At 44.6% G+C, this 26,781-nt stretch overlaps 1 long non-coding RNA gene across 2 annotated transcripts in view; it reads left to right on the top strand.

Moving 5' to 3' along the window:
- The window catches only part of LOC144587979 (uncharacterized), a 35,226-nt gene extending 9,083 nt beyond the window's left edge, over nucleotides 1-26,143 (top strand). The window contains exons 2-3 of one of the 2 annotated variants that reach the window (XR_013543249.1): nucleotides 13,228-24,911; nucleotides 25,022-26,143. This is a non-coding gene — a long non-coding RNA (uncharacterized LOC144587979). Of the gene's footprint in view, nucleotides 1-13,227; nucleotides 24,993-25,021 lie in introns of those variants that run through there. The other variant, XR_013543248.1, reaches the window with a different exon arrangement.
- The last annotated feature ends 638 nt before the right edge of the window (nucleotides 26,144-26,781 follow it).

Raw genomic sequence — 26,781 nt, 5'->3', positions numbered from 1 at the left:
GGTAGAGAATATTCAGAAGTGGTTTGCCCTTCGCTTCTTCTGGAGGCTTCCTTGGACAGTGCAGCTTGCCCAAGGCTACACAGGCTGGCTCTTCTCACAGGACGGAATCAAATTCCCAACCTCTGGCTCTGCTACCAGATACCTAGACCACACTAAACATTGCTGGGGATCGTGAGGAGATCCTAATGAAGATGCAGGGCGATCCCTGTTTGGACCAACTCTGCTTCCTTGCCTAAAGTGCTATGTTCTGCTACCAGCTCCCAAAACCAAGTACTGTAAATAGATCCTAAGAGTTTATTTTTCAAATAAACCTTGCCAATGCAAGTCTTCGCCTGTTTAGTTCTGTCAGCGTGCTAGAGTCCGATGAAAACCCTTTGAGACCATCTGGGGATGTAAGAGGAAGTTTTTCCTTGTATTTGGGGTACCTCTGTACCACCCCCATTTCTTTATATATATTTTTTTACCTTTTGTGGACACTGGTAAAGCATGAGGGGAGCATTTTCAGATTAAAAGATATAAAAGCCTTTCTAAAAAAGGAAATTATTTAGGGGGCAGGCAGGGCATGGGAGTCCGTGGAATCTACCAAGGTCCTGGGGAAGGAACGGATCATCATCATCCTTAGACCTCAGGAGGCTTCCCACCATTGTAGGTAAAGCGAAGGGTGACCGGCTGGGAATTTGAAGCGATACACTCTATATGCTGTTGTATTTAGTTCCACACACTGCATGTTTTAACAGTTCAAGAATCCTGGCCTCCTTTTCCATCACCACCTCCCCATTTACAGAGAAAAGGAAATTGGAATGAATACATATGATACCATCCAAAACTCTGGAGTGCTAAACAATAGGAACACTCTTGGCCCTTCCTTCTGATCCATTTAACACATCGCAGATGACTTTTATTTTTATTATTATTTTATTTTCTACACTGACTTAAATCTGCAACAGCATTTCTTGCGATCAAACTAGACATTATGAGGAAAGCCTATTCCATGCTATCAGTTCATTTTTTCCTTCTCGGGGGTGTGTGTGTGTGTGTGTCTCAGCAATCAGACCCGCAACATAAACTTGTGTTTACCTTCCAGTGGCCAATCAGGCAACGAAGCACGTCTAAATCCAAGATCCATAGGTGAGGAAAAGCCAGTGCTATGAAAAAGGGGCAAAATCTAAAGAAACAAAATGAAACAAGATAGGACAAAAACATGTGACACCTTTAAAACGATTATATTTTAATGTAAGCTTTCATGGACACATCCACTTTGTCCAACATATGGAAACGGAATGAAATGTTGAATGAAATATCAGTTTCACAAGTAGAACATTGCAAATATTCATTGGCTCTTGGGTGTATGATATATCTACATATGGGCAATGTTATTTTAGGGTACTGATCACTGGGATGAAATATAAGCTTGATTGTTATGAAGAAAATAATAGAGGCAGTAGATAACAGTAGAAGTATTACATTTGGTAATAATGACTTGAGAAGCCTATGCTAAGGTTTATATGGGCGTCCATCATGCATATACATTTTGTCTCATCTGTTTCCCTCTGTATCCTTGATTTGTAATGGTGTCTTTCATTCATTGAAGGAACACCACTTCTAAATATATATATCATCCATTTTGCCCCTTGGACTGGCCTTTGAACTACTATTGAATCTGGTCTTTTTCATGTCTAACTTGGTAGTTGGTCCCTGCAGGATTCTGGAAATTATAGTCCAAAAAAGGTACCATATATTTCCATGTATAAGACTATACTTTTGTCTAAAAATTTAGACTAAAAATTGAGGGTCGTCTTATAAACTGAAGTAAGCTGAGGAGAGTACAAAAACAAGTGGAGAGGAAAGCAGGGATCAAATTGTTCCTGCAGGGCTTTGATCCCTGCTTTCCCCTCCACTTGCTAATCCATAGCAAAAGGAAAGCAGGGATCAAAGCGCTGCAGGATCACTTTGATCCCTGCTTTCCCCTCTGCTTGCTAAGTCCCATGGGGCTTAACAAAAAGAGGGGAGAAAGAATCAAAGCAATCCCGTATCTGTATAAAGGGGAAAGGGATCAAGATGATTGTGCAGTTGTGGGATTGCTTTGATACCTTTCCCCCTCCTTTTGCTAAGCCCCACGAGTCTTAGCACGCAGGGAGAAAGCAGGGATCAAAGCGATCCTGCAGCACTTTGATCCCTTTTCCCCTACAGTTGCTAAGCCCAGCTTAGATTTCTTAATTTTGGGTAAGAAAAGGGGGGGACATCTTATACATGGGGGCATCTTATACACGGAAAAATACAGTAATTTTCCAGCTATGGAGACCTACATTTGGAAAACTGTTAGCATGCAGGATAAAGCATACTAAGTCTGCTTTCTACCCTTAAAAGTTTTCTGTAGCACGGACTTTTCTCCTGCAGACATCATCTAAATATTAAGGCTTCTTGTTACCTGGGAAACAAATGCCAGGTGGCCATCAGACCCTGTCAGAGCACAAGTGGAGGGGGCAGAGGATTGGGGGGGAAAGGAAGGAAGAAAGTTGGAGTAGGAAAAACACTGAGCAAACTTTCCTGCTTCCTATGCCAAAGAACGGTCAGCAGCAGAACAGGATTCCATGAGGATATTAGAAATAAATGGAGGTCTGTTTAGGTACAGTGGAGGCTGCAGTGGTAAAAGTTGAGCCTTGCCCTTCGGGTGCAAGTTAAGTATTTGTGAACCACCAGAGAAAAACAGTCCTCTAATGGTTCCTTACCCCCCGGCAACCTCCATGTTTATATCAAAGTTTGTTACAGCTGGTACTTGGGAACTAGGGGAGGGATTGGACTACGGTTTCCAGAATGCCCCAGTTTTCTGGGAATCATAGTCCAAAAAAGGGAATGTTCTCAAGTGCAGCCACAGGGCACCTAAGAGTTGTGTTGTTGGTTTAGACCAGTGGTTCTTAACGTGGGCGATAATGCCCCCCAGGGGGCGATTTCATTTTTCAGGGGGGCAGTAGAATGAAAAGGGGCGGTGTGGGGGCGCTGGAGCAGAAGGGGGGTGGCAGGGGGCCGCTGGAGCAAGCCAAACCTGTGAAGATGGCTGCAGCCTTTTTACAGTGTGCATGAATATATATTTTCCTCCAATCTTAATTTAGTTCAGAATTTTTGTCTTGAAATTTTTAGTTCCTGCATTGCGGTTTGTTTTTATGCCCTTTTTATACTGTATTTCTTTTTGTGTCTTAAAATTCGCTTGCAACTAAATTATTAAATGTTACTTTTGGGGGGCATTTCATTTTCTTGGAATTGAATTTTGTTTTCAGGGGTCATTGGATTTAAGTGTCTTAAATAAATAAATAAATAAATAAATAAATAAATAAATAAATAAATAAATAAATAAATATCATCACCATGGGGAGGGGGGCGATGATAACTTCCTCAATGGCTCAAGGGGGCGTTTCTTTCAAAAAGGTTAAGAACCACTGGTTTAGACTAAACCCATATTGTCCATGTTGTCTATTTTCGAACACAACTGGCCAGATACTCCTGAGAACCATTGAATCTGAATGGGTCTTTTGAGGTCATCCAGTTCCACCCGCTCAATGTAGGTTCAGCAAAGCAGAACAAAACCACTATGTCCCTGGTTCATAGCTACTTACTCTCTGGGTAAATACTTCCAAGTGAGGAAAAGCCCAAGGACCCGGAGTCAGTATGTTCCGCTATTGAATAGATTGTGTGTTCATGAGGTTTCTGCAGAGCTTGGAAAAAATCTTTTTTTAAAAAAAATTACTACTCTCTGAAATTCCCAGGATGGCCGTGTGATTACAAACACTGCAATCCAGAAACAAGGGAGTTTTTCCAAGCGTTTATCATTCCTAATGTTTAACCATAATCCGTTTCCTTACAAGTTCCAGACACAACTTCTAATCCCAATTTTTTTTCTGTGCTAAGACTATACTATCTGAATCTCCTTATCTTCTCTTTTTTGTCCCTCTGCCTTTTATTTTGCCCCAACTAACCCATGCAGCCTTTTATCTGCATGTCTGTACTTTGAATTTTGCAGCTCAAAATGGTATCAGAATGCATCTGTTAGGTCGAACCAGCTGAAAAACTGCATTCATGAAATCCAGGCCTAACAAAGCAATTTATTCTGGGCAATGTGTGGCTTTCCAGATGCTGCTGGACTACAACGTCCATCGGTCCTAGCAAACACAGGAATGCTGGGAGTCCCTATTTATCCCCTATTTCCAATCAAGGCTTTTTTTTAATGTACCAAGGGCAATTAATTAAATTACCTGTACAAGTGGCTTCTTCAGGTACAAATTAATGTCTAGACTGCTCCTCTTTCTATATATGTGTTCGTCTGCCTTTACTATTCCAAGGAAAAATGTACACAGAATAGACAGCACATGATAAAATTCACATGAAAGTACATGTTAAGCATGACATATGTGCAAAAATACATATTTTGTCACAAGGCTTGCTCAAAACGAAGCAATGATTTTTTTTTAAATCTGAGAGTGTATTTTTATTTGCAGCTTGATGCAGGGGGGAAAATGGGTTTAGGAATAAACATTTGCAGAACTGAAATAAACCAGAAAAAGTCTAACCCACCCATCTCTACTACCAGGGACTGTAAACTGTTTGAGCCTTGTTTTTGTTGCTAAGAACACCTCTAAAATGAAATTCTGTTTCATATTGGTGCTTTGGAGTTTCTGGGACCCCAGCAGCTGCAACCTTCCCATTCTGCCACCTTCTCTCCCCCCCCCCCCCCGACACCTTCTCTAACCCCTGGCTTGTTGCAAAATTAGGTTTCCATTTAAACATGAAAACAGCTGGTTTCATGGTGACTCTAACTGTGTTATTTTTACAGTCATGCTCTCAATCTCCGCTGAAAATCGTATTACCCGGCTACCGTACTAGGGCCATTGTGTAGCAGGTAAAGCAATGGGAATTCCCAGAAGGAAAAGGTGACCCCCCCCTTCCACCTCCAGTAGGCCTCCCTCAGTTGGAATTTAGCTTGGCGGTGGTGTGTGTCTGTGTGTGTGTCCCTGATGTTAGCTGAGAGCCTCTGTGAAAGGCAGTTGGGAGGAAGAAGTGGCTACGTCCGTAAAAATAAAACACAACCCACAGAAGGCGTAATGCGTCTATTAAGATAAACTGTACATTCAGACACACAGAAAAGTTTTTGAGTTCGTCAGAACTTTTCCCAGGCTAGATCCAGAAACGGGCTGGCCTTGGAGATCTACAGTTAAACTCAGACCCAAGATGGGGAACGGCACATGGTATATCAGAGTCATGATAGCACTGCAGAACCCCTGGCGGTGCCCCATAGAAGGAAGACAATAGGGGGAATTCTGTTCCTCTGCAAACCCAAAGACAGCAGCCACTCACACTCACCGAAGGGCAAATGTTCCCGACTCTGTTAGCCCAACCGTGGTACGAGTGTGATGTTCGAAGGCAGAAATGGGAAGGGTTGGAGTTTTTGGACTACCACTCCCAAAATTCCACCAACCCTTGTGAGATGCTGGGAAGGGTAATCCAAAGGGGACAGAAGGTTCCCCGTTTTCATTCCTCACGGTTCCTCATTAGGGAAGGGGAGAGGAAAATGGAATGACGTGGCCCGTCCCTCAACCCCATCGGAACTGGCTCCTGTCCAAGAGCTGGTTCTCAGGAGAGCACTGAGCCAAGCCAGGTGCGGAAGGAACCGGTGACTCCGTGCCAGGCTAAAGAGACGGCCGCCAGGAGTCTTGTTTCCTTCTCCCACCAAGACGGGGGCAGCACGGGGGCAAAGGGAGGGAGCGTTTGTGAGATTTGGGTTTTTGTGTGTGTGTGTGTGTGTGTGTTTTAACCCAGCTTGGGCCTGTCTGCAGACTTCTTGCTGTCTTTTTGGGCACGAGGGAATTGAACTCCTGACTCATTTCAAGGGAGAGAGACAAGAATTGCTGGTCATCATCGCTCAATGGACCTTTGTTCTCCAACCCAACGAGTCACCCCATGTCTCTCCCTCTCTCCCTTCCCTTCCAAGAAGTACTCCTGGCTCAATCCAGGGCTCCAAGAATCAGAAACTCCAAAGTGTGTTCTCTCTGCAAGAAAAGACCCCAGTCTGCCTTGGCCCGCCACCAGGACACAAGTGCTGCGGTATATTGTACTGTATGCAATGCCAGCCACAAAAGGATGATCGGTGAACATGAGCCTTGCAGCCCATGGAGATGGAAGGTGAAGTAGCCATCCTGGGAGAAAGGACCAGATTGTGGAAACGTTACTTTTCCTTTACGACAGATCTCAGAAACCCTGGCTGTCTCTATAAAGCAGCAGGAGCAGCCTGCAAGGTTGTGGGGAGATGGCTGCTCACATTTCCACTTCAACAACAATAACAACAATAATAACAACAAAAAACCTAAGTATCTGTTAAATATCGGCGCAGTATGTATGCTGTTCGTAATATTGCCGTTTTTTGTAGCTCTGATGGTGTGATTTCTGAGATCCGAATAACAGTGATGATGATGATGATGATGATGATGATGATGATGATGATGATGATGATGATGATGATGATAATAATAATAATAATAATAATAATAATAATAATAATAATAATAATAATAATAATAATAATAATAATAATAATAATAATAATAATAATAATAATAATAATAATAGTGTGCTGTCAAGTTAGTTTTGACTTATGGGGACCCTTTTCAGGTTTTCCTAGGTAGAGAGTACTGTATTAAGAAGTGCTTTATCATTCTGGGAGCATCCTGGAACTGTGCAGTTTGCCCAAGGCTACACAGGCTGGCTCTTCTGGAATGCACAGTGGGGCACTGAACTCTCAGCCAGAGAGCTAACTCACTGCACTATTCAGCCAGCCCTTCCCCATCTCTACCACTCTTCTATTCTTCCCACTGTCCCCACTAGTCTTTCTGTTTGCTTGCTTGCTTGCTTGTGGGTACATAGTGGGAGTGGGGCACAACTTCTTTAAGTTAAATTGTAGTTCTTAAAAAAAATCAACTATCCTTTTTTTAAAATATTGCTGTGCCTTGAATTGCTTTTAATGCAATTTGCTTCTTGGTTTCAACATCATAATTCTTTTTCATTATTATCTGGACCTTTTAAATAATATGTTTTAAGTCCTCCACTTTTGGGAAAATAACAGCAAATACGTTGATACCGTATTAACCAAAGGAAACCAGAATGTCTTTCTGTCCAGAGAAGTGGGATGAACATAGGCTACACAAAGCCATGTAGAAGCCAAAGAATTCAGATTCCAGCAGCCATTTTTGCCCTCTCATGAAGACTGGGAAAATAGATGGGCAAGGCTTAACTCTGTAGGGCCTACAAAGGCTTATGGGTCTGGCAGTTCTTTTGCGAGTCTTCCTGTTCAGAGCCTCACGGGCAGAGTCCAACACACCCATAACTTTCCTCTGTCTTTTCCAAATGATCAAAATAGCTGCTGGAGTCTGAATTAATTTCCTTAAAACACCTACCCAGGCTATGAGGTCTTAATTAAAGGGCCTAGAGGTCTGTCTGGGAGAATTCCTGCAAACTTGGGAAGCAAGTGCTCCACAAATTCCAAAAACCCCATGCCCACTCACCACACCTGAGGCTATTTGAATATGAGTAAAGTATGCTTTCCCACTCAAGACGCTTCATTTGTGCTTTCTCCTTTGATCAGCTCTTGAGAGCTGAAATCTTAGATTAGATTAGGCATCCTTCAGTCTCAAGAGACTATGGTAACATGCTCTGAGGACTTGGAACAGCATCTAGTGTGGCTGAGAAGGCCAATTCAGGAGTGACCATCCCTTCCACACTGAAAACAAATGCAATTTGTCCCCTTCCCAGCTCCGTGTTATGACTGGTTTCGGGACTGCCTCTTTGCCTCAGCCTGCTGGACAAGTGCCTCTTCAAATTGGGAGAGGCCATGACGCACCGCCTGCCTCCAGGCTGAATGCTCGGATGTCAATGTTTCCCATCTGTTGAGGTCCATTCCCAAGGCCTTCAGATCCCGCTTGCAGATCTCCTTGTATCGCAGCTGTCGTCTCCCTCTGGGGCAGTTTCCCTGCACTAATTCTCCATACAGGAGATCTTTTGGAATCCGACTATCAGCCATTCTCACGACGGTGCTGTTTCAGTAATGTATACATGCTAAAAATCCCAGCTTGTTCTAGGAGTACTCTCTTTGGAACTTTGTCCTGCCAGGCAATATGGAAATTGCATCGGAGACAATGCATATGGAATGTGTTCAGCTTCCTCTCCTGCCGTGCACAAAGGGTCCAGGATTCACTGCAGTACAGGAGTGTACTCCAATCTAAAATCATTCCTTGAACAAATTGCATCCACACACCTGAGTCTGATCTCACCAAACCTGCAGACAAGCTTCTTCCGTCTCCTGATAAAGCCTATGGAGAAGTAATCCAATCATTTGGGTTAGAGAATAAAAAACAATGGCTTGCTTTCCAGGGTTTTCTTGATAGGGAATGCATAGAAGTAGTTTCCCATTTCCGTTCTTCCAAGGCTGCCCTGGGACTGAACAGCATGCCCAAGGCTACCCAGGCTGGCTCATCTCCCTGGAGACACAGTGAGAAATCAAACATCCAACCTCTGGCTCTGCTACCAAAGACTGCACTCACTGAGCTATCCAGCCAGTTTTTGGATAGAGAAGGGAGGGACCCGAAAGTGAGCGTGCACAGACATTATGTAATGTTTGTCTGGAACATTGTCCTGTATCCAGGCTCACCTATTTGTCCTGTTCTTGCTCTACACAGGGTAACACACAGCCGCGTGAAAGTGGCTGCCTTTCAGAGGGAGGACAAAGACGCGCAGGGGGAGAGGACAAAGCACAGTATGTCCTCAGGATTTACATCCTCGGGACAACAGGCCATTGTCTGAGAAACAATAAAAATGAACTCCTAATAGGAAAAGCATCTCCTAGACAAGAGGCGTTTAAACAGCGTACAATGCCAGGCTCATAATTTACCACTGCAATAAAGCTGTCAGAGTAATGAACAGAGAGTCGGTCTGTTGGGCCCCTCTTGGCCGCAGAAGAAAAGGCATGAGACTGCATTGGGCCAAACTGACCAGGTGGGCAGCAAAATATGTACAGATTTTTGGGGTGGGGAGGGGGGGAAGGGGGGGAAACACAAAGCAATCTTATAAGAAAGGAAAATACGTGCAAACTTGGAAAATAATTGGCAGAGGAAAACAAGAATATTTCTTTCCCACACTACTTATATTTATTACTCCTTGTATTCTTGATCTATGGATGTACATTGGTGCCCCGCATAGCGACAATAATCCGTTCCAAAAAAATCGTTGCTATCTGGATTCGTCGCTATGCGGGGCAAACAACCCCATAGGAACGCATTAAAACACGTTTAATGCATTCCTATGGGCTGTAAACCCACTGCTATGCGGAAATCCTCCATGCAGCCGCCATTTTCACTGCCCAGTAAGCGAGTAAAGGGCGCGAAAACGTTGAGGGCAGCCATTTTTCCGGTGGCCATTTTGGAACAGCCGATCAGCTGTTCCCAAAACATCACTATGCGAAAATCGGTAAGCGATCATCCCTAAGCAATTTTTAGCCATTGAGAACATCACGATGCAATCGCTTTTGCGATCGCAAAAAATGTGTCGCTATGCGGATTCAGCGTTAACCAAGGCGCTCGCTATGCAGGGCACCACTGTATAAGGATAAAGGTAAAGGTTCCCCTTGACATTTAGTCCAGTCGTGTCTGACTCTAGGGGGCGGTGCTCATCCCCATCTCCAAGCCCTAGAGCCAGTGTTTGTCCGCAGACAGTTTTCATGGTCACGTGGCCAGCGCAACTAGACGCGGAACGCCGTGACCTTCCCACCAAGGTGGTACCTGTTTATCTACTCGCATTTACATGCTTTCGAACTGCTAGGTTGGCAGGAGCTGGGACAAGCGATGGGAGATCACTCCATCGCGTGGATTCGATCTTACGACGGCTGGTCTTCTGACCCTGCAGCACAGAGGCTTATGCGGTTTAACCCGCAGCACCACCACATCCCTTTTTGTATAAGGGTAAGATAGAACTAAGCAGGTGGAATAGATTATTGAACATTCCCCTGCATTTTTTCCCTAAAAAGGTCCTTCCAAGTGGAAACATAGCAGAACACATAATCATATGGGTAGAACATTTTTAGAACATATACACAAAAATATTTCTTTTGAAAATGTGCTGGAGGAGAGCTATAGAGTGGTGCCTCGCATAGCGATCGCTCCATTTAGCGATGAAATCGCTTTGTGATGCATTTTTTGTGATCGCAAAAGCGATCGCTTTGCGATGTTCCCTATGGGGGAATTTCCCTTTGCGATGCTCGGTTCCCTGCTTTGGGAACCGAGCATCGCAAAGTGACAATTTTAAAACAGCTGATCAGCGGTTTCAAAATGCCCGCCGGGTAAATAAAATGGCCACCCGCTGTGTTTAGGGAGGGATTCCTTGCTTAAGAGGCAGCGAAAATGGCTGAACGGTGAGTTTTAAGCCCATAGAAACGCATTGAAGGGGTTTCAATGTGTTTCTATGGGCTTTTTAATATTGCATAGCGACGTTTTCGTTCTGCAGCGATTTTTGTGGAACAAATTAACGTCGCAATGCGAGGCACTACTGTACAGATATCCTGGATGGCCAGAAAGACAGAACAAGTGGGTCCCAGATCAAATCCACCTGACCTGTGTCTGGAAGCAAAAATGTTGAATTTCTAGGTATTTTGGGCATGTCATGAGGAGACAGGATTCTCTGGAAAAGGCAATAATGCTGGGAAAGGTGGTAGGCAGCAGGAAATGAGGAAGACAAAATGTGAGATGGACTGACTTCCTAAAAGATACCATGGGCTTGAGTCTGCAACAGCTGAGGACATGACATTTTAGAGATGGCTCATCCATAGGGTCGCCATGAGTTGGACGCAACTTGATGGCATATAACAACATAACAGATTAGAACAGATGCAGGTCTTGCTTTCAACTGGCAGGGAATTTTTCTTTTTATTGAAAAGAGAATTCAGAGTGGGATTTCCCCCCTGTAGCCTGAAGTGGCATTCTCTAACTTGCCTCCTGACTCTGCTTCCTATACACTGAACTGGTTCCAGTGAAACAGATGTAGATGTCTATGAGATGAACGCATACAAATATGTGTTGCTTCTTGCACAAGGAATTCCCCCATGCATTCAAGCACCCTATTCATGTTTTACCTTTTTTATGTTTGGAAAAAGCTGCTGTGTATTTTCATATATCTACATTCGTCCCTCACCTTGCAAACAAACAATCAGTCAAACATATCCGGAAGTTGAAAACCACTCCAGAGACTATTGTGCATTATGGCAGTTGAGGTCACAGGTGCTAGCCAATACACACCCCACATGGCTGAGCTTCATCTGATCCAGTTGTAACCTTGCTCAAAAATGTGTGGAAAGATTGTACCACCACTGCCACCCTCTAAAAAATTTGACCCTGTATGCAAAAATGCACATTTACTGTGTTTGGAGGGCAATGACAACATTACTAAATCTCTTAAAACAGTTGTGCCTAACTTTTGGGGGCCACGGACCAGCTGGGGGGAATGAGTGCCATGCGCGGGGGCGGGGGTCATGTCACAATCATGCGATGGTCATGTTGTGCTTGTGGGCAGCGTCATGCTTGTGTGTGTGTGTGTGTGTGCGAGTGTGAGAGTGGGACACACACCCCATGCAAGTGTGACATGCCTACCGTGGGCATGATGCACCCTCCCACACAGGCGCGACACACCTCCCACGAGAGCGTGACACGCCCACTGCGCGTGCATGCGCGGGGGAGCGGGCGGAGATTCATATCTATGGCCCAGTTCCAGCAAGCCCACGGACCGGCACCGGGCCGCGGACCAGGGGTTGATGACCCCTACCTTAAAATATTATATCTCTTTCAACACTTAGTATTTTAACTCTAAATGAATGAATGTATTTATTATGGTCGGGTGAGCAGCTCATAAAACATATTTATGGCTAAAATATACAAAATGCAGTTTAAAGATGTACAACCAGTTCATAAAACATATTATGTAGCTAAACTATACAAGTATTTTAACTCTGTTCCAGTGCCCAGTTTGGTGGGTAGAGGATCGGCTGTGGACTTCAAGAGAGGAACCATAAGGGGGAGAAATAAGACAGGGGGTTACCTGGTTTTGCTGCATGAAGGAAGGCTGACGAACCGATTGCTCCTGCCAGCTGACTTTGTCACCTGAGTCTCATAGAAGCAGACTCGGCATGGACATCCGCCATAATTTTTGAGGACAATTTTTTTCAGCAGAATTTATAAAAGGGTGATGCATAGTCTGAGGAAGTGTGATTTTTTTTCCAGTGGTTTAACGAAGGTTTTTATTAACTCTTACATTTTAACAGGGAAGTGATACTGCTATAGCAAATTTCTGTCATTTCCATTTGCAAGGCAAAAACAAGAACTCCTGGGAGTTATATTTCCCCACCCCATCACTTGAGATTGTGTGAATATTCAGTCCCCAGCCACTCTCTGGTTGATCTTCCACAACAATTTCTGCCTCTCTCCTGGCTACTTTTTTAGAATTATGTAGTTTCATGAATAATCCAGCGAAACTAGGGTTCACTCACTTCTTAACTGCTAGAGCAGTATGATGACAATGGAACCAATTTCCTTTGGCAGGTGTTGAGCACCCCAGCGCTGGAAGCATTCAAAAGAAAATTAGACAACGATCTGTCAGATCTGCTTTAATTTTTATTTCTGTATTGAGCAGGGGGTTGGACTTGATGGCCTTATAGGCCCCTTCCAACTCTATGATTCTATGATTCTAAGATTGCCTGTCTGATTAGTCTATATGCAATTATATCATTGTTGACAAGTGAGGGTAATGGAGACTAAGGACAAGCAAGGACATGTAAATGAATAGACAAATATTTTCTCAAGGAATTCTTTTTCTCCCCTTTTCTTCTCTTTCTGTTTTGTTTTGGAAGGGTTGCGTTGTTTATCGACACTACCCAAACTGTTTGCGAAAAAAACCTGAGTATTTTTGGCTGTGTCCCAGCAGTGGGCTAAGAACAGCCGTTATTGTGCGGCTCTGTGCATCTGCTGTGTATCCAAATTTGCCAGCCTTCACAAACAACGTGGACACATGCAAATCCGAACACGTAGATTTTCTGTCTGTTTTATGACCTCCTGTCTGCATCAAATGCACCTGATTCTAAAATCTGCAGTGATACAGAACATATTCTGCCCGTTTTAACCGGCTGACCTTGTTCTACATTTCCCCCAGTTCTTGAAACATTGAGCATATCCTGATGAGGAGGCAAGAAGACTTCCTCCAGTTTCACAAGGCTGGAAAGAAACCCAGTGCAGAAGGTAAAAGGGGCATCCTCTCTACCTGAGGAAATGACAGGTAATTAAACCATGGCCCTGAGGAGGGCATCCATTTTGTTGCCTTCAGGTGAAGTACATTTTTTCCCTCAGGGAAAAGACATGGGAGAGTATTCATGATATTACCAAGGGTTCAGAGGGGGGAAGTTACTTGACTGACAAATCTGGAGAAATAGTGAACTGAGGGAAGATAAATTAAGAAAGTATAATGGTTGTTGTGGGTCTTTTGGGCTCTTTGGCCGTGTTCTGAAGGTTGTTCTTCCTGACGTTTCGCCAGTCTCTGTGGCCGGCATCTTCAGAGGACTGAAGTAGGAACTCTGTCCATGCTCTGTTGGTGTTTGTTGGATAGTATTTTTGTCTTTTTTCAGGAGATAGGGTGATCAGCATGTTTTTGTTGTGATGAGGGAGGGGGGGAAGGGGAGGGGGAGAGGGAGAGATTATCTGTCACTGTGATTGATGGGTGTCCTTAGCTGGTCTTTTTTTGTGCGAAGATCTCCGGCCCTTGTGGCTAGTAACCTTGACAACAACAGCAGAGAAGAAATAACGTTGTTTGTTTAGTGTATGTGAATAGCCACCTTGTAACACATATAACACATAAGATCCACCACTGACATGGTATTCTCCCTCCGACAGTTGCAGGAGAAATGCAGGGAACAACAACAGCCACTCTTTGTGGCCTTCATAGATCTCACAAAGGCCTCTGATGTGGTTAGCAGGGATGGCCTTTTTAAAATCCTTCCAAAGATTGGATGTCCACCTCGACTCCTTAACATCATCAGGTCCTTTCATGAGGCAATGAAGGGCACTGTAGTTTTTCATGGCTCAACATCAGATCCCTTTGACATCCAAAGCAGAGTAAAACAAGACTGTGTCCTTGCGCTGACATTGTTTGGGATCTTTTTTGCTGTCAAGCTGAAGCAGGCCTTTGGAACTGCAACAGAAGGTGTCTGCCTCCAGACTAGATCAGATGGAAAGCTCTTTAATATCTCTAGATTGAGAGCAAAGACCAAAGTTCAGCTGAAATGCATGCGGGACTTCCTCTTCACCGATGATGCAGCCATTGTTGCCCACTCTGCTGAGGACCTCCAACAACACATGAATCATTTCAGTAAGGTCTGCCAAGACTTTGGACTAACAATCAGCCTGAAGAAAACACAAGTCATGGGCCACGGTGTGGACTCGCCTCCCTCTATTACTATCTCCACGCAAGAATTGGGGGTTGTTCATGACTTTGTGTACCTTGGCTCAACGATCTCTTACACTCTCTCCCTAGATGTTGACCTGGATAAACGCATTGGGAAAGCAGCTACCATGTTCTCTAGACTCACAAAGAGAGTATGGCTCAATAAGAAGCTGACGGCATAAACCAAAATCCAGGTCTATAGAGCCTGTGTCCTGAGCACACTCCTGTACTGCAGTGAGTCCTGGACCCTTTGTGCACAGCAGGAGAGGAAGATGAACACCTTCCATATGCGTTGTCTCTGATGCATTTTTGGTATCATCTGGCAGGAGAAAGTTACAAATACAGTAGTCCTGGAACGAGCTGGAATTTTTAGCATGTATACATTACTGAAACAGCACCGTCTACGTTGGCTTGAGCATGTCGTGAGAATGGCTGATGGTCGGATTCCAGAAGATCTCCTGTATAGACAATGAGTGCCGGGAAATCGCCCCAGAGGGAGACGACAGCTGCGATACAAGGAGATCTGCAAGCGGGATCTGAAGGCCTTGGGAATGGACCTCAACAGATGGGAAACGTTGATATCTGAGCATTCAGCCTGGAGGCAGGCGGTGCATCACGACCTCTCCCAATTTGAAGAGATCCTTGTCCAGCAGGCCGAGGCAAAGAGGAAGTCACAAAAGCAACAAAACCAAGGAGCTGGACAGGGGACAGATTGTATTTGTTTTCAGTGTGGAAGGGATGGTCACTCTCGAATTGGCCTCCTCAGCCACACTAGATGCTGTTCCAAGACCTCCATTCAGAGCACGTTAGCATCGTCTCTCAAGACTGAAGGATGCCTACAACACTCTTACTCCCAGAGATTCAAGAAGCACTTTTTCTTTAGCATTTGCTCCCTTCTTACATTCCCCCCTCTAGAAGCTGCAACAAGCAGGTAGCATCAATGTCCACGAAGGTGTTTTATTTCATAATAAAATGTTGAGGGCAAATACATTGCATCAGGGCAGGGGTGGCTGGAATACAGCAGCAGATTAGAACACTCAGGGTCAGGAAGATGACCAAGCCTGTAAATAGTGATCGTACCCATCACCATTCCCATCCATGGCAAGCTTTCTGGTGACACCTGGATACCATTGTACGGAAAAGGCAGATAATGGTCACTCAGTAGACCTGGCTAAGGCATACTTTTGTTGTTTAGTCATTAAGACATGTCCAACCCTTGGTGACCATATGGAAAAACCATAGCTTTGACTATGCGGACCTTTGTCGGCAACGTGATGTCTCTGCTTTTTAAGATGCTGTCTAGGTTTGTCATCGCTTTCCTCCCAAGAAGCAGGCGTCTTTTGATTTCATGGCTGCTGTCAACATCTGCAGTGATCATGGAGCGCAAGAAAGTAAAATCTGTCACTGCCTCCATATCTTCCCTAGGGCATACTGGGAGAGATCAAAGTGACAGGTTACATATCTGCCACATGCCCATTGAACCCTGGTGTGGTTCCAGCCTCTCAGAGTTAGGGCCCCAGTGTGTATGATGGGCCAGCCCCATGTGCCACTAGATGTCCCATGGCTGCATACCCAACGGTCAATGACAATAACAACCTGTGAGATATCATTCACGAATTGCTGAAACAAGTTATGTTCCAAACTGGCATGCACTGGGATAACAAAGTGTAATAGATAGGGGAGGGGTCATGGACCCAAAAGCAGGAAAACTGGTGGAAAAAGCAGAACAAACAAATTGAGAGAGCGATTGCAATGAGAACAATACAAATAGTCCAGGGGTCCACAGGCATTTGAATGGTATCCCTGTCTTTTGAACAGATTCTGAACAGGATCAGGGTTCACTGTCCACTCCTTGGGAGGTTCAACCTTCTTCACTCTGGTGTGGTGTAACCACAATTTTACTCTTGATTGCACTTGATTGCAGTGTCAGTAGTTAGCAGGACTTGCCCAGGAGCGCTCCAGTGGGATTCCAACGGCTGTTTGGCTCGCAGCTGCTCCCACTGTTTCACAACCACCCAGTTGCCAGGTTCAACATTATGGACTGGACCATCAAGGCTGAATGGATGTTCCTGGAGGGCTGCAGAATGAGAAGAAGACAAGAAACGAGACAGAGACTGCACATACTGAGAAAACAATGCCTTTCCATACACTACCTCCCCCCTCTGGGCACTTGGACCAGAAACCAAGGGCCAGGGGCAGCCAAATAAACATTCAAAGGGTGATCATTTCAATTTTCCTCCGAGGGTCCTGCGTAGTACAGTGAGGGCTCATGGAAGAGCCTGTGGCCATTTAAGGATAATCTCTTGGCAGATTTTTGCAATAAGCACCTTAAGGTGCCCATTCATTCTCCCAAGCATGCCACTGGCCTGGGGACGATATGGGGTATGGAACCGCCATGAGATGTTTAGAGCTGACACTAGGTGCTGCAACACTTTGGACACCAAAAGGGGACCCCTGTGACTGTCAATCCCTAGTGGCAGGCCCCAGTGAGGCTCAATGTCTTAAAGGAGGGCTTTAGCCACCTCTCTAAAAACCAGAGACATCACCTTGCCTATAAAGGTTCACATAGTGAATAGTTATGGTTTTTCCAGTAGTGATGTATGGAAGTGAGAGCTAGACCATAAAGAAGGGCGACTGCGGAAGAATTGATGCCTTTGAAGTGTGGTGCTGGAGGAGGCTCTTGAGAGTCCCCTGGACGGCAAAGAGAACAAACCTATCCGTTCTGAAGGAAATCAACCCTGAGTGCTCACTGGAAGGACAGATCCTGAAGCTGAGGCTCCAATACTTTGGCCACCTCATAAGAGAAGAGAAGACTCCCTGGAAAAGCCCCTGATGTTGGAAAAGTGTGAAGGCAAGAGGAGAAGGGGATGACAGAGGACAAGATGGTTAGATAGTGTCATTGAAGCTACCAACATGAATTTGACCCAACTCCGGGAGGCAGTGGAAGACAGGAGGGCCTGGTGTGCTGTGGAATCCATGGGGTCAGAAAGAGTTGGACATGACTTAACGACTAAACAACCGCAACAAATAGGTAATGCTATCAGTGGCAGTGGCAGAGTGCCCCTGATTAAACAGTTTCTCCTTCAGTTTTGGGCCTCATATGACTTATCTGCAATTCATTCACAATTAGTCTTATTGCAAGCAAGCCAGGAAAGACCTGAGACTGAAGCTGGAACTCTTTAATTCCTAGCAACCTACTCCTGCCAGTAGCGTCATCCAGCAGGGGGAGACTGTTGGTAATTAAAGAGTTCCTCCTTTAGACCCAGAGCTCATTTGATTCATGTGCAATGGGACTGATTGCAGGCGAGTTATGCAAGCCCTACTACCCGAAAGAAAAATTCCTTAATTACCAGCAGTTTCCCCCTATTGGATGATGTCATTGTCCTTACATGGGCATAATTTACACTACATAACTTTGCCTGCCCATCCCCATGAACAAAAATCCAGCCTCTTATCACCTTGATTTATGTAATGACATTCCCTTTATCTCTACACAGAGGTAGGAGGTGGGGGCAGTTTCTTTGTAGTAATAATAGTATATTTATATCCTGCTTTTTTTATTTTATGTTTTTATTTTATGTTTTTATTTTTTATTTTATGTTTTTAAGGTTTTATCTCCTAGAACTACTGGCTTCTGAATCTTGGACTGTATGAAAGATGACTCTGAAAATAATGTTCAGAATTGTTCTAGGAACTTTCAATGTAAAGAGATTTTGTGAGGCTTTATTTTGCTAGCAATATTTTGCATGAGTATCTTGCAAGTGCATAGAAATCAGTTGACATATATCTATACAGAGTATGTAATTTGGGAAATCTTTGTAGTATTGCTAATTTATCAACTGTTTTGGAAATGCAAATCCTTGCTAAGTCAGTTGTGTATTTTTTTTTAAAGACTGGTAGCCCTGAAGAACTAAGAGAGATACGCCTGCCCTTCAAATCATGGCATTCCACCACTGCTCAGAAGAAGTTGGCCAAATGTTTTAGAAAGAGAAAAGGTTGCCTTATTCAAGATCTTCCCATTCTCCAGCCTAGCTGGGCAGGGTATTGGAACCATCCTGTTACATCAACTGGTTTCATTCTGATAGAAACAGGGGGTTGCATCCAGCTGATAAACAAACCTTCTAAAGTTACGCTCAGGTCCTTTTATTAAAAATTAAAGAAAAACATGAAATTGCAGATGTGTCCCTTGATAAAAGTTGTTATATGTGTCGACAAAAACATAATGGGCAAAACCACTTTACTGTCACATCGGGTTGGGATCAGATTTGTAGTGTTGTATTTTTAAAAAGAGATCCTGGTTAAAACATCCAATCAAAGCTGTCCGAATCACACCTGCAGGGTGTGAAGATCAAGAGGGAAGAAAGTGGAGCCCCAAATTGTCACAGGAATCTGTTCTGAATGCTGGGAAATAGAGAGCAGAACACCCTGTAGATATGGGCATCTCTGGGGAAGAGGTATTGCAACCTGACTTGATTAACTGTTACATGTCCCCACCAATAAATAAATGATAAATGTTTCAATCAATAAATATTCAATAAATACAGTGCCCCTCATTACCCAGAACCAGGACATGGGTTCAACATCAAAGGCTTTGAAGTGGTCTAGATGCCCCAAAACACAACAGCTCTAATTCAGCCTGTAGATCAAGGGGTCATAAGGACCTTTAAGGCTCATTCCACATGGAGAGGGACTCTGCGGAAAGGATTGTCAACACTATGGAAAAGAACCCTGATAGAACTGTTCTCTCTGTCTATGTTAATCAACTGTTTATGCTTTTTAGTTATGTTTTGATGGCAGAGATGGGCATCACTCTCTAGTTGGAACGTGCTCCTCTCCTCCTCTTCGGCTGTTCAGCTAATCCCCAGGGGTTGCCTGCCCTGCCTCCTTGTTTGAGTGGCTGATCTATGAAGGAGGTGGGGCAGGGAAGGCCATGCATTTGCCAGGTACTGGTCAAACAGCTGCAAGATGGCCTTTTGAGGGAGATCAACAGGGGCAAAATATCCCTGTTGGTCCTCCTCGATCTCTCAGCGGCCTTCAGTACCATCAACCACAGTATCCTTCTGGGGAGGATCTCTGGATTGGGGATCGGTGGCCCGTCTTTGGCCTGGCTCCAGAGGACCATCTTGAAATAGTGCAGCTTGAGGAGATGATGTCCACCCCTTGGACTCTCAACTGCAGAGTCCCACACGGGTCAATCATCTCCCCAGTGCTGTTCAATATCTATATGAGGGGGGAGTCATTAGGAGTTTTGGAACTTTGTGTCACCAATATGAAGATGACGCCCAAGCTCTCTCTCGCCTTCCATCCCTCTGCATAGGATGCCATTCTGTCCCTTGAGTCCTGCCTGAATGCCATGATGGAGTGGATGAGGGACAATAGACTGAGGCTGAGTTTGGACAAGACAAAAGTCTTGTGGGTGGTGTCCCTGGTGTCTGAGGAACGGGGGCCTCCCTCTCCTTCTGTGGGGGCTGTTCTTTCTACTAAGGATGAGGATCACAGCTTGGGTATACTTCTGGACCCAGTGATCAGTAAAGTCCCAGATAGTGTCTGTGGTCTGCCCTGTCTATTTCCATCTGAGGTGGATTGTCCAGCTGTGTCCCTACCTTGACACCAGATCCCTCACCATGCTGATCCATGCATTGGTAGTCTCAAGATTAGACTACTGTAATGCTCTCTATGTGGGGCTGCCTATGAGGCTGATGCAGAAACTTCAGCAGGTCCAAAATATGACATCAAGACGATTGAGTGGTGAAGAAACACCATCATATCTCCCCTACTGTGGCTGTCCTGCACTGGCTATATGTTCATTTCTGTGCAAGTTTCAAGGTGTTGTCATATAAAGCCCTAAATGGTTTGGGACCTCAATACCTGACAGAACACCTCCTCCCAATGAGATCTGCCCACCCTACACAATCATCCTGGGCTGGGCAATTGAGAATATCAACCCTGAGAAAGGCCTAGAAAGAGAAGACCAAAAACCGGGCCTTCTCAGTGCTCGCTCCCCATCTTTGGAGTGATCCCATCTAAAATTTCACTGGCCCCTTCGCTGGGAATTTTTAAATGATTCCTGAAAACCAGTTTTTTTCAGACATGCCTTTCCGGACCTCATAACGTCTTAACACAGCGGCTGCTTTAACATGTATTTTATCACTTCTGCTGCCTTGCCTTCGTATTATTTTAAGTACTTCAGTTAATTTTGTCGGTGCATATGTGTTTAATTTTAATTTTCATAATTATTACATTCACTGTCTTAATTAGCTGTTCATGATGTTATATTTGTAAACCATCCAGAGTGGCCTTGGAAGCTTGATGGGCTATATAAAAGTCCAATCAATCAATCAATCAATCAATCAATCAGAGGAGGAGGAGGAGGAGGAGGAGGAGAGGAGCATGCGGCTGGTGAGTAGGGAATACAGCCCGAGAAGCAGAGAAGGGGAGGTGAAATCAATTCTAAAATGTGAACAGCAAAAAAGCAGCAAACATACACACAAAACATGCTTTAGCCCTTGTAAACCTCTTGTTTATTTGTTTGTTTATCCCTTCTTTCTCCTTAAACCAGGTTGCGAAGATTTTCCATGACTGTTCTCAAGGCAGTTTCCGTGGCTGTTTTATCCCTCAATTTCTAACACAATGGGTTTGTCCCTTCAGATGGCTCCATCTCCCCATTTCTGGCAACTCCCTCCCCCTCAACACCCACCCACCCACCCCCGTATCTCTTGCAGACTGTGGGTTGCGTCAGGTCTGATTGGTTAATTCAAACCTGGAGAGCTCATATATTCCCTTATCTGCGGCAATCTCTATTCCTGTTTGAGCTGCTGGGGCTCAAAACTCAATCCCTACATCAGGAGGGTTAACTTTCAAGTTACCTTTGAAGCATGGATTGATTGCCAAGACAGGTGGGGGGAGAGTCTCCCACGTGACTGATGGCTTTGCACATGTGATGTGTGCCCATTTCTTCCCCCTTCCCTTCTCTAAACTTCTGCTGCGACTCATTCGTTTGATTCCCAGTTTCTTTTTCCGTTGCCTACGAAATGCCCATTCGCTCTTAATAATTTCTCCTACCCAGCTCTGCAGGAGCCTTTGTCCTCAGTCCACAGAAATTGGTTGCCAGATCAAAATATTTCCAAAAATAACTACAGACGCTATAGAATGGGATGTGATTGCACAGACGGGAGGACATCCCCACAAATCCGTAGCCAGTATTTGGCAGCTCTGTTTTCATCTCTTGGGTCGGACGCCTTCCTTAAAGCATGACACCATGGCCGTGTATGTTTGCAGACTTTATGGCTGAGTTTGGACATCATGACAAAACATGGCTTATCAGGGTCTGAATGAGTCCCCCCAGGCCTGTGTATTCAACTATGAGTATTTTATTAATTCACCTCTATTAAAGTATTTTTAATCTGCTATATATTAAAAAAAATCTCAGGGAGGAGTCAATACACAAAATTGCCTTCGAAGACCCTAAACCTATGGACAATCACCATAGCCAGCTCTCTTGGAAAGAAAGTATATTAATGCAGGCAGCCCAATCTGTCCAGATCAACAAGTGAGGAGCAGGTATTTTGTAATGCTTGTTGTTGTTTAGTCGTTAAGCCGTGTCCGACTCTTCATGACCCCATGGACCAGAGCACACCAGGCCCTCCTGTCTTCCACTGTCTCCCGGAGTTGGGTCAAAGTCATGTTGGTCGCTTCGATGACCCTGTCCGTCCAACTCGTCCTCTGTTGTCCCCTTCTCCTCTTGCCTTCACCCTTTCCCAACATCAGGGTCTTTTCCAGGGAGTCCTCTCTTCTCATGAGATGGCCAAAGTATTGGAGCCTTCCAGTGAGCACTCAGGGTTGATTGTAATACTAACAATGCTTAATTGCTCACTCAACTGCCCACCATCCTCAAACACTATACATGACAACAGGGATGGCTTGGAACAATAAGCTATTCTGTTCCTCTCCCAGCTGCTGTGAGGACTTCAGCTAAACTTAGAGAGAATAGGAAAGTCTGATGTAAGTGGCAGAGGATCTCACGGTCCTTGCTATTTAGCAAGTCCCAGGGCTTTGACCCTTCCTGTGCAGGTTACAGTACACCACGGAGAGAAAGATGGGAAACCAAGCTATGGTCTTACTGGGTGCCAAATGCTAGAGTGAACAGCCGGATATGGGGGTTTGGGGAGTTTCCCACTGGAGGTCCTGAGGAAGTGCACCTGCCCCCCAGTCTACACTTTTCCAATCTCTGGCTTGTCATCTGAAGGCCGTTAAAAAGAGAACTCCATCCCCCCATTAAACTTACACAAAACTTTTGGCAGTCTCTGTTGACTTTGTTGCATGATGTAGTGATCAGCAAATCATGGGTTCTCCTTTTTTGTTTCCCCATCTGTCAAGAAACGATTTACATGATTGCCCTTCAGCCCCAAATAAGATGATGATCATCATCTTAGAACTGCACAGCTGGAAGGGACCCTTTCCCAAAGTCTGTAAAGGGCCACAGAAACACCTGCTTTGAGCAAAGAGGTACAATCTCTTTTTTCTTCCCCAACTTGTAGGTGGAACAAAATAGGTCTTAGATCAGCTTCCTTACTCATTAAACCCCAAAGTGTCCTGGAGTACAGATCCCATCCTGCCAGGAGAGGCAGGTGAGGCATTTCTAGAGGGCAACATCCTATCTGGAGGAAGGGTCTTGTAGACTTAACACAATCCCACCTGCTGAGGTGACACATTGGTCACTGGATCCCATCCTTTCCCTGATAGGGCAATTTGTAAGGCTGAATTTCTGTTTCACTTCTAGCCCTTCCTGAATTTCTATCCAGCGGTCCCCATTAGCATATGCCGCCTTTATCCTGTCCTCTTTTGAGATCACTCTTCTTTTGCAGTGATGCATGAGTGGCCGTCTTCCCCATCGCACGGAGATTTTGAAGGAGGACATTCCTGATGGGACTGCTCACTGGTTGCATCGAATAACCCCACAAGGAGCTTTGAAGCCTAAGGCTAATCACTATGGAAACAGTTGGCAAAACGCCACCGAGAGTTAAGTCATACCTTTCCATTACGTCAATACAAATATATAAAATACATTTACAGCAAATAAATTGCCATCTAAAGTCTTTAGCAGGGGGACCAAACTACAGGCAAAGTCTTATGTCAGCTACAGCTCTGCCTCAGATCAGAATAAGTTGCAGTACTTCCCAGTCCTGGGATGTAAACAGATTCCTTGGTACTTCTGTGGATGGAGACCAGCCTCACCCTCCAGCACCCCATGTTGCCATGCTACAGGGCACCAAGAGACTGGCAGCCACTGGAAACAACAGCTGCATGGGAGAGGACGAGACAAACAGTGGTGTTCTTCTAAGAAGGATGGCGAAGAAGCATTGCTTGAGGCTTCTGGTTGCAGGCATGGAAGAAGGTAGTCCAAGAGAGAACCAGATGAGATGGGATACACAATTCTTCAATACCATGCAATCAAGTACTACAGCATAAATATCCTGAAGCTGAGGCTCCAATACTTTGGGCATCTCATGAGAAGAGAAGACTCCCTGGAAAAGACCCTGATGTTGGGAAAGTGTGAAGGCAAGAGGAGAAGGGGATGACAGAGGACGAGATGGTTGGACGGTGTAACCGAAGCGACCAACATGAATTTGACCCAACTCCGGGAGGCCTTTGAAGACAGGAGGGCCTGGCGTGCTCTGGTCCATGGGATCACGAAGAGTCAGACATGACTTAACGACTAGACAACAACAATAAATATTCTGGTTTCTGCCAGCCCACTGGGAGCTAAAACAAACAAGCTGGATTTCTATTAATTAATTAATTCAACTTGGATATCACCTCGTAGTGCAGAGAAAGGATTCCAACAATAAAATTCAGTCAAGGAATACACGGTATCAAACAAACATACAATTTGAACAACAGTTCAACCTCGGCCGCATGAAAAACCAATTTTAGATAAAAAATAAACAATCAAACAAACTAAAAATCCCTGGCCCACCTTAGTAAAAATCTGCTTTAAAGACTTTCATTTTTACCTGTTTCTTAAGCAGTTGGAGGGAAAGGTCCTGTTGAATTGCACATTTATTCCCAAAAGATGTTCAGTTTGCTCATTTCACTTGGCATGGCACTATGGGGCAACGTAACTGCTCTCACATCGCAGATTTTAAATCATCTTTCTTTGTGGTACTTTATACATTTACAGCTGATGAAACGGAAGCATACAACTTGACTCTCGGTGGTTTTCTGTCGATGGTTTCTACGCGGATTAGCATAACTGCTGGAAGTTTCCTACAGTGAGTCTACGGAGCCAGTATCCTTCTCATGTCTGGCCTAGTAGGGGTGCCTCTTGAACCTCTTTCTTTTTCTTGACACCGACGGGAGCTTGAATGGCGTCGCAACAAGGGGCCATCTTTAAGGCGGAGGTGTGTATACGGCGGTGGTTCTTTGAAACGGTTAGAGGTGTGTAAACCTTCTCAAAGCCCATAAACAGCATTAAAAATGAATTGGAGCCTTTCTATTCTTTTATCTTCAGAAAGAAACATGCTGTAAACAGTGAAGAGTCGGAACAAAGGAATGCCTGAGTAGAGAAGGCAAGAATTCAAGACAAAAATCTGAAGCCGGAATCATGAGCCAGAAGCACTGAACAAACATCACTTGTTCCTTGCAAAGAGGATCAGCATTAGGCATTGTAATAACTAGGGGAACATACCAGCTTTGGAGGGGAAAAAGTGTCCAGAGAGGGGAAGCAAGTATGAGGTTTACTGGAGCAGACACAAGGAGTTTCAAAAAGAGCCCAATTGTTTTGTATTCTCGAAAGCTTTCACGGCTGGGATCCGATGGTTGTTGTAGGTTTTTCGGGCAGTCTGGCCGTGTTCTTGAGGCTTTTCTTCCTAACGTTTCACCAGTCTCGGTGGCCGGCATCTTCAGAGGACAGGAGTCAGAACTCTGTCTGTGCTCTGGTGCAGTTTGTGGGATAGTTGAGTATTACACCCACAACAACAACAACAAAAACACGCTGATCACCATAATCACCCAATCTCCTGAAAAGGATAAAAAGCTGGCCCCACAGCTTATAAATACTCTCAACTATCCCACAAACTAGACCACAGCACAGACAGTGTTCTGACTCCTGTGCTCTGAAGATGGCAGCCACAGAGACTGGCAAAACATTAGGAAGAAAAATCTCAAGAATATGGCCAGACAGCCCGAAAAACCTACAACCCCCCCCCCCAATTGTTTTGTTGGAACCAAGGATGAAAGATTTCAGAAGTTTTCTCCCCACTGGGTGAGATGACAGGACTTTTTGTGCTGTTTTCACAGTTTAGGAAAAAAATTGTAAATGCAGTATTTTTGGCCCCATACTTTTTATTTCTTCCCCGAAAAGCGTGTGATTTGCACAATACCTCTTTTCCTCACAAATGTCATTTTTCTTTTGTGAAAAAAATTCCTGTCTTTTCGTACCAGCGGAAAAGCTTGTAGAGGCTGCTCGCCCTCTCTGGCAGGCTGTCTCCGTGCCTCGAGACACCTTTTGCCATCAACGATAAAAAATAATGTGTTTATTCTGACATCCTTTTCTGTAAGGAAGGCATCACCTCCTTCAGATTCTAATATGCTTCTAGCATCGTGTAAAGGAAACATAAATATATCATATAACCGAGACCCTTTGTGATTGCTTTTTCTAGATCTTGAAGTGTGTTAGCCAAGGACATAAGGATCAGAAATGCAAGTTCAGCCAGTTTGCAACCCAGAGTTATTATTTTTCTGTTGCATTTTCCCAACTCATTTCACTGAATAGAGTGTACTTGTGTGTATTCCCCTCCCCCTGTTCTATGCATTTTAGCCATTCCCATTTTAAAATGAGCACACAGTTTTGTATGCAATTTAACACTTCCCGAACCTCAGAAAAGTGCAAATTTTCAATGCAAAGTACATTTCTTCTTGCACGGAGTCTTGGGAGGTGTGCCAATTAACTTTTACCAAGACGTTTGGATGCATTGGAACACATTGGGACACTTTCCCATCTTTTTCCCACTTGAAACCTAACAAACCCAAACGCAAGATGAATCGGAGCAGAGTTCCCACTCTAAGTTTTCCAAGTCCCTTGATGGAATTCTTCACCATCTTCATGCGCTGACTATCAGTTTGGCAGGGCAGAAGAAGAGGCACAGATCTCCCTCAACCAAGTGGTTTAAGAGAAGGGTCCTTTGCAAACATGATCATTCATCAGCAAAAGAGCTGTTCGAACAAGGGAGCCCAGGCTGCAGGTAAATAGCTCCCCCCTGGGAGGTGAGC

This window comes from Pogona vitticeps, chromosome 3 (genome assembly GCF_051106095.1).
Source record: "Pogona vitticeps strain Pit_001003342236 chromosome 3, PviZW2.1, whole genome shotgun sequence".
NCBI classification, from domain to species: domain Eukaryota; kingdom Metazoa; phylum Chordata; class Lepidosauria; order Squamata; family Agamidae; genus Pogona; species Pogona vitticeps.
This window is presented reverse-complemented; position numbering and strand designations above follow the sequence as displayed.